At 37.2% G+C, this 15,296-nt stretch overlaps 1 non-coding gene across 1 annotated transcript; it reads right to left on the reverse strand.

The window, feature by feature from the left end:
• Nucleotides 1-8,074: 8,074 nt before the first annotated feature.
• Nucleotides 8,075-8,181, reverse strand: LOC141658047 (small nucleolar RNA R71). Its single transcript, XR_012548958.1, has one exon. It is a non-coding gene; the product is annotated as a small nucleolar RNA R71 (small nucleolar RNA).
• Nucleotides 8,182-15,296: the final 7,115 nt, after the last annotated feature.

Raw genomic sequence — 15,296 nt, forward strand, 5'->3', positions numbered from 1 at the left:
TTTTGATGAGACTTAAACATGTGATCATCATGATCAACAATCGTGATCGCATTATTGTCGGAGGACACATATTCCAACAATCTCCCACTTGTCCTCGACAAGTGTGCGTCACCAATTCTCTTGTCCTATTACTATCTCCCACTCAATGCAAGGTGTCTTTCAGGTCGTACTTGCAAGTGATCATATCGAGAGTGGTTTCCTCGATCTGGAGAATAACTGATTGACCGAACTTATCTGTCATAGATACTTTCCGAGCGTGGCCACGCATTTCGATTCATTACTCCTCGAGTGGCCCCGAGATATTGTTATAACCCCGACTAGGGGTGGACAATTCCTATCGCACTCATTCCCTTCGACTAGCCACGACCATCATAACCCAAAATATGCCCATTTGACCCCATTTACGAAGGTCGTAGTAACACAAATCAAAGTTAATCCGAAACCGTGCCATCTTAGGCGAACAGTCTTTAGTCAAAAGAATCGACTCATTCGAATACTATAGTAGCTCTCGCCACGACCAGGCTATATAAATTTGCGTAACTCTATAAGCGGTCATAAGGCCCGACAGAAAGTTCCTAACAATCTGCCTATGTGATCAACTAGTCATCTCACATGACTCTATGGCACTTGAACTTGCCATCAATCGCATCACACTCTAGTCACTTCGAGACGTCACCTCATATAAGTAACTATGGGCAAAAACAATGTTAATCCATGTTCACTTTAACGGGGTTCAATTGTCTCTACAACCCGTTTGGATATAACAATGTTCAAAGTGAGTTAATAATAACTCAAACGACAAATGTCGACATCACACTCGGGTAGTCAAAATCATATTACAACCTTGTGATGTTTATCATAAGTGTAAACACTTATTGACTGCAATAGAAGTTTAACATCTCATGTGTCCATGTGTTCAAACTTCTTACACTTGCAATTTCCTTCACATTCATGTTCTCATACCTTGAATTTTACCAAGTACACATCAAGGTTCTCGACCTTGGTTTTGGTTCTTTAACTTGAAAGAATTTTCTTATCGATCATTTCATAACGAACGAATTTGCGATGAACAATACAACTTGTACCGATCAAGTATTCCATCCACACACAATGCACTAGGTATATGTTTTGTAGAATCTTGTAATAGTTGACAAGATTATTAGCTTAGTACTTCTCACAAGTCCTAGCTTAACTAGGAAAGATTGTTTTTGAATAACCTCTTATTCAACCAAGCATCTTTCCAAAACTTCTCATTTCTCTTTTCAAGTTTGAAAGATTTGGGATTCTCATAAATCCTTATATGTGCTCGGATCTTCTACAAAATGTGCAACCTCTTATCACATAATGGAATATTCCGTCAAGCACTGAAATCGCTCATCGGATTCTACTTGAGAATTCATGACGTTTCTGTTATGGCTCACTAATCAATCATCATGCTCTTATGCATATGATTCATAATTGGACATGTATGTGATTATTCTAATGGCGGAAACATTAGTTACTAATAATCATGAGATCAACCGTTCTCAGGTTCAATGAACTACCATGACTGCTAATGGTAATTCCATTTTCATTCATATGAATAACCTATGTATATGTTGATACGATGTGTATCTCTTTAATACTAATCCAACATCCCTTGATGCAATTGGATTCATCATTGTCCATTTTCATCCAGAATTGAAAACTCAAAAGCTTCTTTATGAAAGAAGGTATTAGCTCGTCATTCTTTAATGAGTAATGAGTTTTATACATTCAAGGATGATAGCTCCCACTAAATTCCATGTCTTCACATGAGAATTTCCTAACTCCCACTCAATTCCACATATTTCGAAATTGACTTCTCAATCGAAATTTGTCAAAAATATAAATATAAATTTCTTTGCCAAGTTACTAGGATAAAACCATATATGTTCCCATCATATCCTTTCAAAATGCCTATTTTGAAGTGGTCTCATCTCAACCTTACGGAAAGAGATTTTAAATCTCTAACACACTTATGTCATAATGAAGTGTAGCAATGTCATTATTCAAATACAAATAATATTTAGAATACTTCCTTCGCAAATACCCTTTTGGAAGGAGATTTAACCATTTCATAGGGAGGTTAAGCAATGACATTTGTATGGTTAATACGTTGGCTATTGAAGATATCGGAATATCAATCTTTGTAACTTGATTTTGATCATAACAAGTATGTTATTTTGATTCATTTAGGCTCTTAAGTAAAACTCATGATTGAAACTATTTGGTCAAAATTTATCATATAGAACTTAGTCAAAAACTTGTTAAGACTTTGCATTAGTCATTTTCATCCAAAACTTCTTTTGGTCTCCTCGCGTAGTTATCTTGAGAATATACTCTTATGATTACCACACTTGGTCTCTTTAGTCATATAGAACTAACTTGAGACCATAGATCTCATCTATTCGGCATACTATGTAAATAGATATACCTTTATTCAAATCATTTTCTCTTGCGTAGATCTAAATTTACACAAGTACACAATTTGATTTTTGTCTTGTGTGTTGTGTCCTCATTTTTCTCCCACTCTATCTTTAGAATGAATACACTAAACATTCAAAGATAGCATATGAGACACAAATTAATGATGTTGAATTATAAGGAGAACTACCTCATAGGTTGACTAATTGTTATTGAATTCATATGAGTTCTTGGTGATTGACATTCCTTTAAGAGAGTTCATAGACTCAAAATCGCTTCATAAATGATCATACACAAGCCTTAAGCATGTGGACATAAAATGAAACCCGTCATTATATTTGTCTATTAGATCACTTTAAGTGAATAATCTTATGTTTCAAAACGCAAGCAATTTAAAGATGAAATTTAGAACATTAAAAGGATAAATGATAAAACGGGTGACTTGGGTTGCAAACCAAGTCACCATCATCCCAAATACAAACCATTATCCAAAATACCTTTCCATGTCGAACACGGAAACTTAAAGTTCTAAAATCCAAAACATTTCTTAAAATAAGACAATGAAAAACAAATCTCCATAAAAGCTATCCTTAGCTTCTCCATGGTTTCTCATGCTTGTTTTTCTTTTCCCTTGTCTTTGCTTGGTGGAGGCCCTATTTACAATAAAAAGGGAGATACATTATCACAACTTTGCATCATAATACCATAGTTGAATTTAGAAACATAAAAGAAGGTTGGTCATTTACCTACTGGAGTGATCTTTCCAGCTTTGATATCACCAAGGTATTTGGAACAATTTCTTTTCCAATGCCTCATGCCATTACAATAATGGCACTTATCAAGAGGACCCTTCTTGACTTTGGATGTGCTAGCTTCACAAGACTTAGCTTTGGTGAATGTGGGAGCTTGCTTTTTACCCTTTCTTCCACTCTTCTTGAACTTCCCCTTACTCTTTGCGCTTATATTAAGCACATCCTTGGGGGGGTTCACATTTAACCCCATGCCCCTCTCGGCTTGCACAAGTAACTTGTGCAACTCCTCAAGAGACACATCCTTGTCTTGCATATTGAAATTCACCCGGAATTGCACATATGCCTTGACCTTAGACAAGGAGTGTAGAATCCTATCTACGATGAGTTCTTTGGGGATTTCAACCTTTTGAATCTTCAAGGTCTCGACAAGCTCCATGAGTTTGAGCACATGAGGGCTAACCTTTTGGCCCTCTTTGAAGTCGAGATCAAAGAATGCCGCGGCCGCCTCATATTGGACGATCCGCGGAGTTTGTGAAAACATGGTCACAAGTTTGGAGTAAATCTCATTAGCATTGCCCATTTTAAAGGCTCTCCTTTGGAGTTCCGCCTCCATCGCAAATATTAAGACATTTTTCATTGCGGCGGACTCCTTTTGGTAAGCCTCATAGGCTTCCCTAGTGGCCGCGGTGGACCTAGTGGATGGTTCGGGTGGAGAGGCCTCGGTAAGGTAACGAAGCTTGTCGTCACCTTCGGCGGCTAATTTGAGTTGGGCATCCCATTCGGAGAAATTTGACCCATTCTTTTCAAGTTTACATCGATCCATAAAGGATCGGAGCCAAGATGAAGTAGCGAGTGGTGTAGCATTAGGAGTTGGTGTTGATGTTGCCATTTGTTATGAAAAAGAAGTGGTCTACAAAATATAAGGAGTAAAACAAATGTCGTTTTAATTATACTCGTAAAAATGTATGATTTAAACAAGTTTTATGCATTTTTCTAGTGACCTCTACCCAACTAGATAAATGATTCCAAGACCCAAATTCATATCGACTTAGGCACGGTATGGCCGATGAAACCTTTATCAATATAACTCGGTGGATTAACATTTTAATCGATTCTACTTTTAGAACTCTTGGTCGATAAAATTACTCTAATAATTATCTATAGCCCGGAACACATGCAACTACGGTCGCGAATACTTCCGTTGAGCTCAATCCAGATTTCGAATAAATGTGTCCATTATCCAAATCCACATCAACTTGGGCACGGTATGGCCGATGAAACCCTCATTAACATGAACTCGGTGGATTAACACTCATCACCCACTTCCCCTACGTAACAAGGTTTGTACCCCGGTAGGGCCGAGTGCACTCCCTCGCGAAATAGGTTTTCATGGTTTCTACTATTTGGTAAGGCTATGTCTCAATTAATTGTTTTAGCGAGAGGTCATGTCAATTTATTATCTATCACGTTTTAAGTGAACCAAAGCGGTGAACTACGATAATTCTAATTGACACGGTCGATAAACTCGATAAAAAGACAATGCATGTTTAGTTATGGCGATTTAGCGATGCATGTGACATAAAATAAAATGCAAGCATAAAGATAAATAAATCCTAGTATGGCCTTTCCTAAAATAGAAAAAACTATTTAACTATTACATATTCGGAAACCAACTCCATTGGTCCCTTGAACTTCGGTTGTGGCACGCATCTCGAGGTAACACCGTCTTTTTGTATCGCCATTCTTGAAGAAATCCGTCTTTTGGAACTCCGGAATGAATAAAATTACATAATAAATTACATAATTTCCTATTATACATTTGTAACTAAAATAAAATAAATCTATTAAATTACAAAACGGTGATACGAGATCACAATAAAATTACAACCGAATCGATATTCCCATACATTTCGGGAAATACCAATTAAAAATCTAAGGCCATACTAAGTAAAATTACATAATTCAAAATTACATAAATTAAAATTATGACAATCATAAAGAAAAATGCAGCATTATAATATGTAAGAACATGCTCAATTTTTATGCTAAATCGCCTTTTAATTACCCAATATCGTATATTACTCGGTTTTTACGGATTTGCGTGATTTCAACATTTTATAATCACAAAAATACATAAACTCATATTTATGCATAAGTTAATTACCCTAACCTCTTAGGACTCAAAATTTAGTCTTCACTAATAATTTGACCATAATTAACCTTTATTTACAAAATTGTTCATAAATGGACCAAAAATTACAAAATAAGCTATTAAACTTCAAATAAATCCAAAAATTCCAAATAAATTCAAAATTTGAAATTTAAACTCATGAACATTCTGGAAAAATTCCATGACACTCATAATGTTCAAAATCTTAGGTTTAAAAATTTCGAAATTTTTCCGGAAAAACAATGTTGCGGTTTATCGATTTTAATAAAATAATCATAAAAACATGGAAAAATTATTTTCATTAACTTTTCAATTTTAGATCTGAAAAAGATAATAAAATGCAACATTAGAAGTTTTTCCTAAGTCATAGATTATGTTTTATTAATTTTCCACTAATAATGTCACTATTTATGCTATTTTTCTTCAAAAATTCATAAATCATGCAAAAAGACTTCTTTATAGCCAATTATTTTACACACATCTTGTAAAATTGCATGTGACAACATATTAATTTTCTATGACCAGATTCGAAATTTAACTCATATTAACCTATTTTACACTTAAATCCGAATTTAATAATGAAAAATTCATTTTTCGAGCATAACAAGTCCAAAAATTATGAAAATTTACAGGTTATCTCAAAATAATATATGTAACAACATATCCAAAAACCAAGTGAAAATTCGAAGTATAGCTATTTTTAAACTAAAAATGACATTTTTACTCATAAAATCACATTTAAATGTCATTATTATAAAATATGAACAATAAAAATCCGAAAAATTAACCAAAATATCCTAAAACACTTTAGGACCAGAAATATTAACATGCATTTAATAATTTCGTGATATATCATAATAACACAAATTTTACAAGTTTTATTTGTTATTCATATAACTTGGAAAAACTTTTAACCAATTTGCATGCAAACAACCGTGGCTCTTGATACCGATTGAAGGAAAAGTAGATTCATATACATACTAACATACTCATATATGTCTTAATTAATTTGTCATAAAATTAAAACGGATTTTATGCATGCAAACAATAATATAAATAGAGGAGAAATCATGTCCTTACATAGTGGATTTCGGCTATTAGGGCACAAGAGAGATCACCTTTCTCTCTTGTTCTTGAGCTTTTCCTTTATGGATGAACAATATCTAAGTGTAAGATCTCTCCCCAAGCTTTATACCCAAGGCTCCTCTTAATTTCAATTAATATTACAATACTAGTATAATATTAATCAAGGTAGAAAATTGAACCAAAATATTTATTAACACTTGAATATTTCGGTTTTTAAGAGAGAAGAAGAGAGGATTTTTCTTCTCACTAGAACTTGTATTTTGGATGAGTGAATTAGAATGAATAATAATACACTACATTTTGTATATTATTAGGTAAAATTATATAGAAAACAATGATCACATTTGCCTTCTCAAAACCGTGTAAGAGGAGGGCAATAGGGGAGCCAATGCATGGAGAAATTGTTCTTCACAAGGAACAATAGGCTTGCATGGCTAGGTTTGCTTTTAATCATTGTGTTTTCCACTAATTACAAACAACATATAATTAGCTTAAATCCTTCTAATTTTTCGGCCCACTCTATAATATGGATTCCATATTATTTTTGTCAATTGTCTATATGTTACATGTCACATGTCACATATATTTGTTATGTATTTTTAACATATTAAAAATCAACGTATTATCAAAATACGTCACATACAAAAATCGACTTAGTAATTTTATAATTACTTGTGCCAAAATATTTTACCATTTATAAATTACAACTGATTGTATTTATAACAATTCATTCAATTTAATTGTTACATTAAACAATTATTTCATCCGAGTAATGATACAATTCAATTACTCAGACCGTATCTTATTAAATCATATTTCAATATGATACGTAAATTTTACTTCCAAAATCGTCCGTCAATTTTCAAGTAATTTAATTAACTCGCAACATTATACGATTAATTAAATAATCAATTAAGAGTGTTGCCCTTTAGGTATGACCTAGGGGGTCAACTGATCACCACCGTCACACGACAGTAATGTCAAACTCTAGTCAGCCAATCATTACCGATATATGTTGACCAGTTGACAGTAACAATATTACTTCCCAATTGTATTCATTTTGATGAGACTTAAACATGTGATCATCATGATCAACAGTCGTGATCGCATTATTGTCGGAGGACACATATTCCAACAGAATTTGAGAGGTATTAGTGAGATTGTTCAACCCACTAGTGAGTTCATCAACCCTTTCGCAATAGAAGGAGAGGAGAACCCATTACACAATACCCCACAAAATCCACCTACAATGCCTAAATTCTCGTCACACTCCGTACCCATCGAGGAGAATCTACCAAATGGTACTCCTACACTGCAACATCTAACCGGAAATTTTATTGCCAAGTCCGCCTTCATCCAATTAGTTGAAAGGAGCCAATTTGGGGGGATGCCTAGTGAAGACCCTCATTCTCATATGGAAACCTTTTGCGACTATTGTGATGCAATCTCTCAAACGGGTGTGACTCAAGACCCAATTAGATGGGTCTTATTTCCTTTTTCTCTAATCGGCACCGCGAAGCAATGGTTGAAGGGCCTTGACAAGGCCACCCTCGGAATAGATTCTTGGAAGAAGTTGGCTCTAGCTTTCTACAAAAAATTCTACCCACCGGAAAAGACTAACATGCTAAGAGCTCAAATTACGGGTTTTAAGCAAAGGGATGAAGAATCTTTGTATGAAGCTTGAGAGCGGTTTAAGGGAATTTGTCGCTCATGTCCTCACCATGGACTTAGCGAATGGTTTTTGGTACAACAATTTTGGAACGGTTTATATGAGGATTCAAGGAACATTCTCAATATGGGATCAAATGGAATGTTCACCGAAGTTGATGACAATCAAACATGGAACAAGATTGAGGAAATGGCGGTCTATAACTCACAATATAGTAGACCTCGCAAGGCTACTAGAGGAGGAAAGCATGAAGTAGACTCCGTTACTCAATTGGGTGCTCAACTTAGTGCTCACATTGACACAATCAACTTGAAGTTTGAACAAGCTATGGCTAGACTTGAAGAAAACTCAAAATCATCAAAGCATCATGTTAATGCCATGACGGCATCCTCATCAATCCCAAGTGGGATATGTGAGAATTGTGGAACTTTGGGACATGACCAAGGTGAATGTAGGGGAACAAATGAACAAGTGAATGCTTTCCAAGCATACAAGAGTGGTACCCCTTATTCCAACTATTACAATGAAAACACCAAATTCCATCCAAATCTCTCATACAAAAGCCAAAATGTTCAAAACCCTCAAACAACATACACTCCACCACCCATGAGAAACCAAAATCAAAGACCCTTTTTCAATCAAAACCAAGGTTATCAAAATCAAAATCCATACAATCACCAAAATGACCAAGGTTTTGATGTCCAAAAAGCGGTCCTCCAAATGCAAAAGAATCAACAAGAATTTATCACTCAAATGCAAAAAGATAGCCAAGAAAAGGAAACCACCATCAACAACATTCTAGCTCACACCAAGATGTTGGAAACACAATTGACTCAACTAGCATCTTCAAGCTCACAAAGACAAAAGGGGCAATTACCACCTCAAAGTAATCCCCCTAGACATGAAACGGTTAGTGCCATTCACTTGAGAAGTGGTACAAGGTATGAAGCACCAAGGAAGCAAGTTGAAGATGAAGTTGTGGAAGCTAGTGATAAGGAAGAAATTGTGCAAAACTCCAAAGATGGAGAATCATCAAAAGAAGAAAGTTCATAGAAAAATGAAGACAAGGTCAAGGAGAAGGAGCCTATTGTGATTAGACTCCCTTTTCCAAGTCGTCAAGCCAAACCCAAATTTGATGACCAACTTGGAAAGTTCATGGAAATTGTGAAGAATTTGGAAGTCTCAATTCCTTTCACGGAATTAATAAATCACGTGCCGGCTTATGCGAAATACATGAAAGATATCCTCACAAAGAAGAAGTCGATCCGGAAACTTGAGACTATCGCCTTCACTAAGGTGAGTAGTGCAATACTTCAAGGGAGTTCACCTCCAAAATTAAAGGATCCGGGAAGCTTCTCAATACCGTGTACCATTGGCGACACAACGATCAACAAAGCCTTATGTGATCTAGGGGCTAGTGTGAGTGTCATGCCGTAATCGGTGAGTAAAAGGTTGGGGATGGGAGAGCTTAAATGCACCAATATCACACTCCAAATGGCCGATAGATCGACGAAGACACCATTAGGGATATGAGAAGATGTCCCCGTGCGAACTGGGAAGTTTTTCATCCCGGTGGACTTTGTCATTGTCGATATGGAGGAAGATTCCAACATTCCAATCATTCTAGGAAGACCTTTCCTACACACCGCGGGTGCGGTGATTGATGTGAAACATGGTGAGCTCACTCTAGAAGTGGGAGATGAAAGCATAACTTTTAATCTTGACAAGACTATGAGAGCTCCTCGTTTGCATGAACCATGTTTCATGATTGATCATTATAGCCGAAAGGATGAGAGGAAGAAATCGGAACTCCAATGGAAGAAGAAAATTGAAGATGCTCCATTCAAAGAGCAAGTGAATTGTGACAAGGAGAGCTTGCAAAGCTCATCAAAATCAATCAAGGAAGAAGAGGATGGCCTCATTGGCCAAGAGAAGAAATTGGGAGAGTTGTCTCCATCTAATCAAGAGATTTTCAATGATCAACTTAATGAAGTTTGTGGTCTTTGGGACAACGAATTTGAAGGGATTTTTAATCCCTACATTGGTAATGCCATCGATCAAGACCGACAACAAGGGCCAAGGTCTATTGAAGACCTCTACCATGATAATGAACAAGCTTTCGATTACTTTTTCAAGGTGTTGAGCAACATCAACAACACCTTGGACATGCCCCCTTGACATCTCATCAAGAATGAGAGTTTGGCGGAGTCCTCCCTAAACCACCACTTGTAAATATTTCTAACTCCCTAACTTACATTTCAATTCTTGTATTGCATTTTTTGTCATCTTTGGATTTTTTTTACTCTGATCAAGATAATTGTCATGTTTGAGAGAAGTGAGGGAGGGACTAATAATTTCAATTGATGTGTAGTGCTCTAGCTTAGTGTGGGGATGGCAATTGCCTAGGCTATCCATGCCTTAGTAGTGCCCCAACAATGAAGAACACAAGATTTGAAGAAGAATGGAAGAATGGTAAGGGATATGCATTGTGCACGGATGGAACTGAATCCGGGTACAAGGGGTCGAATCCGAACGGATTCCAGAGAATCCGCCCGTCTTCAGTAATTCGTGCGTACTGGGTTGAAGACGCACGACTTTATAAGCTGAGATTTTGGAAGATTTTTTTGACTGTAAGAGAATCTGGGCGTCTTGGAACATAATCCGCCCGTCTCTGCAAATCCGTCCGTCCTGGACTGAAGACGCCCGTTTTCTCTGCTGAGGAAAACAAGAAAAATTTCCTGGACTGAAATCCGTCTGTCTTCAGGCAAATCCGCCCGTCCCGTATCAAGCAAATCTGAGCGTATTCCACAGAATCCGCCCGTCTTTAAGCGAGTTTTATAAAACCCAGAAAGAGCAGAATCCGCACGGATTGGGCAGAATCCGCACAGATTGCCCCTGCAGTTCAAAATTTTCGGTCTTTATAAAATCCCTCCCACCTTCCTTCATTCATTCATTCATTCATAAACACTACCCACAACATCAAAACCCTCACCCTCTCCATCACAAAAAACAAAGTCCCTCAACTACATTCACCAAAAACAAATCAAATCATCCTTCTAACAACAAATCAATCACTCCTTCTTCAATAAAAATCAAAACCAATCACAAAATCTTCAACCTTTGAGTCGATTTTTGATTTCATAAAGGCAAAGCCTTTCACCTTTAAATCGGTTTGGGTACACTACAAATTGAAGATTTTCCATTCTTTTCTTGGTTAGTTCATCAATGGCAAGGACTAAGGGAGCAACAAAGGCACCAAAGGCTAAGGCACTCTCACAAAGGCAAAAGGCTCTTCAAGCAAAGAAAGCATTGTCTATGGTGGTAGCAACTCCAAACTTGGAAGTGCAACAACAACAACAACCTTCTATGGGAGCAACAACACCTTCTACTCCGGAAATTGATCAACTTTTGCATTATCCGGAGGTAACTTTTATTTCCGAAACCCATAGAAATACTTTTGCCAAGTTTGCTAGGAAGTCATTACAATCCACCAAATTTATATGTGAAGATACCTTAGAAAAATTGGGTGTTCTTGAGCAAACTAGAGCCTTTTTCAAAGCCATGGGGTTGGAGAAATTGTTTGAATCAAAAGAATTGACATACCCCTCCCTTACCTTAGAATTTTTGAGTTCTTTGAAAGTCACCAAAGTTGAGAATAGGGAGATTCTCGAGTTTCGTCTAGCTAATGTTAGTAGACGCATTCCCTTTAGAGAATTGGGTGAAATTTTGGGTCTTAGTGATGAACCACGTTATTTTAAGAATTATGGAAAGTATGACCCCGACCCTCTTTGGGAGGCAATTTCCGGGAGGAAATTTGAGGACTTTCATGTGAGTCGTGCTCTTTTGGTCCACCATCCGGGCATAAGAGTATGGCACAAGGTCATCGGCAACACCATTATTGCAAGGAAAGATACCAACCATTTCACCAAACTTGATTTTATTCTTCTTGAATCGGCTTTGAACATTGGAAGAATACACACCAAGCCTTTCAACTCTTTGAGGCTTTTGGTAGATAGATGGCTCAACATTGATTGTGGGAAGAAGGGCACTACCATTATTGTCAATGGCGGCCTAGTCACTATCCTAGCTAAGTACTTTGATCCTAACTTTAACAAGGATAACAAGTATAAAGCAAAGGAGGGTGGTCATCTTGTTGATTTGCATACTATGATACACAAGTACAAGTGGGTTGCTCATAACCCCCTTGACACTAAGTATGGATGGCTCACTAGTGAAGCTAGATCGTTCACCTTGCCTTAAAAGATTTGTCGTCTAAGCCTCCACCGGACCAATTATCTACTTCCCCTTTCTAAAGAGGCCGAGTATATTATCCAACAACAAAAGGGTAAACTTGAAATGCCCTCCTCTTCCATTGTCATACCACATTACCCCTTTGAGTATCAAGAGTTCAAGCCGGAAGGAGTTGAAGCTAGAAATGATTATGTGACTCTTCTCATGCAAGCAATGCACAAGCAAGCCTTTGAGGACCGGAAAAATGCTTACTTGGCTCAATATCCACCCCTCCTACACTTAGCTAGGCAAGGACTACTTGATCCATCATGTCCTTTGCCTAGTTGGGCGGATAGAGATGTCTTATTTCCGGGTGCATCTAGGGTCGTTTCGGGTGACAATGAGGTTGTTGGTAATGATGAAGAAGTCGATGATAACATTGATGAGGAAGCAAGTGAAGAAGGAGAAATGGATGATGAGCAAGGTGAAGAAGCAAATGAAGAGGGAAGTGGCAATGTGACCACTTCTAATGAGGAAAGTGATGATGGTGATGATATGATGGAAGATTAGCAAGCCTTGGAGACTCGTACCCTCTCATGGTTTGTCTATTTCTCTCTTTGTTTTAATTATAATTTTGATCATTGTTGGAGTAGTCCTAGCACCATAGAGGACTCACACCTCGGTACCATTGAGGTGTTCTCATTTTATTGTTCCCATTTTCAAAATCCAAAATGACAAATTAGTTTCATGCATTGCATAGTGTGTGCATGAACTACACCCATCTTTGGACATTAGCAATAGTGTCTAACTCGGTTTGGGGAAGTTAATGCATACACAACGGGAGGTAATCTAAATTAACCTCTCCGTCATAACAAAAACCATGCATCATGTAGTGTAGCTTAGTGTAGATTGCATTTAGTGTAGAAATCATGCATCTTCTTTGCATAATTTCCATCATTTTGGCCATTGAGGACAATGCCCATATTAGTGTGGGGATGGGAATTCTAACATTTAACTCTTATTCAAAAATCCAAAAAATTGAAAAATTTCAAAAATCATAAAATTTGAAAATTGAAAACCCAAAAACATGTTTATTTCCTTTTGTAGTCTTGTATATATAGTTTTGTATATATTGTGTTTGTTCTATCCTTGTTCACATTGATTGACTACGCCACATCCGAGACATGAGGATAATGAAGACCGCATGGTATGATCTTTCCAATCTCCTTTTTCCTCTTTATGTTAATGACTATGTGGCTTTATTTTGATTGATGCGGTATAACAATGTGAACTTAGGACTTGCATTTAGTTTATATGTCATATTAGTTGATAGAATCACTTGCATTAGGATGTTTATATTAGTTGCATCATAGCATGTAGTTGCATGTTAGAAATGTTTTGAAAAATGCCTAATTAGGAATTTTGACAAGAGCAACTAAGCCATTACAAATACTTGTTCAACTTAAGACTTTGCCTACTAGAATGGTTGTAAAACACCCTAGATAGTGTCATACTAGTGTCTTTTGACCCATGACCCAAAGCCTAGTCAAGGGTTTGCATGTGAGTCACCTATCCAACCCCGTGATGCGATGTGGACTTGGTTAACTTGTCTAGGTGACCTTGATTGACCTTGTGTTAAGGCAACCCAAAAATATTTTCTATCAATAAGCTTGAAGTGCTCATTTCAAAGAAATTTTGTCATGTGGAAGTAATTTAATGCCAAGGAAACCTCAAATGTTATGAATTGTTGAAAGTTGAGAAATTTAAGTTGTTTTGATGGAGGCGTACCACTTCGATGTGCTTTGGTGCGGGATCCATTGAATTGGGCCCCCACACGGTTGTGAATTCGGCCGCCCAGAGACAGAGTGACTATCACCCCGAAAAGCTATTGTCTAGAGGTTAACCGGTTGCCTAATAAGCGATTGGCGAAAGCAAAGGACACTAGCCCGGAAGGGACAAACTCCATCTTAAAATTTTTGAAATGTGAAAGTGAAATGAGGACGATTTTGAATACTAGTCATATCCACCCGTTGTGAATAAAGATTTGAGCATTTCATTCCCAAAAAGCCTTTTGTCAAGCCACTTGGTCGAGCTTGGGACGATCCATGACCTTTACTTTTGTAGAGAATTCGAGACTTGTCATGTCATATGCTACTAGCATCATAGGGATCATCATTCCACCACGATCCGATCGCTCTTGACGAAAGCATTTGGAAATTGAGGACGAAAGTAGTCTAGTTTAACACCATTTGGAGGTGATTTAGTGCCATCCTCTTAGCCTTAGTAATTTGTTGAACTAGTATTTGTGAAGGATTACATGCTCTTAAATTTGTTCCTCTTTAGTGCCTCTGCCACTTGATGAGGAAGTGGCTATTCTTTTGTAGATGCATCCATTATGTGATTTTGTACGCTTAATGTTTGGATGTGTCGCCATTTTGGCAAGACCCACCTTGCCTTGCAAGAAGGCATCCTACCTCATGTTTGTCTTGTTGTGAGTTGAAGGGGCGGAGTGAGACCCGCTAATTGTCTCATATCGGCTATGTTATTAGGGTAGTTTAAATAATGGTCCTAGTATTTGTCACCTCTTTACTCGGGACGAGCAAAGGTTCGGTTTGGGGATATTTGATGTGACCATAATTAGCGCATATTTAGCCCCCGAATTAGCCTTGTTCCCATGCTTTTTAGTGCATATTTGGGTCATTTCTTATCTTTAGTTCTTTGTTTTGCATATTCTTTGAGATTTTGATCCCTTGGTAGGAAAGGAGTAAGAATCTTACATTTTCATGGCAAAACGAGACTAAATTGATCGAATCCAATGACCAAGCATCAAAGAGAGACAAGATTAGAAGGCCTTTGTACATATTATAGTAGAAGAGCAATGTTGAGAAAGGATCCTTGAGTCCCCAAGGAAATCCCCAAGGAATTTATGAAGAAAAGGGAAGAG

This window comes from Silene latifolia, chromosome 5 (genome assembly GCF_048544455.1).
Source record: "Silene latifolia isolate original U9 population chromosome 5, ASM4854445v1, whole genome shotgun sequence".
In the NCBI taxonomy this organism is placed as follows: Eukaryota; Viridiplantae; Streptophyta; class Magnoliopsida; order Caryophyllales; family Caryophyllaceae; genus Silene; species Silene latifolia.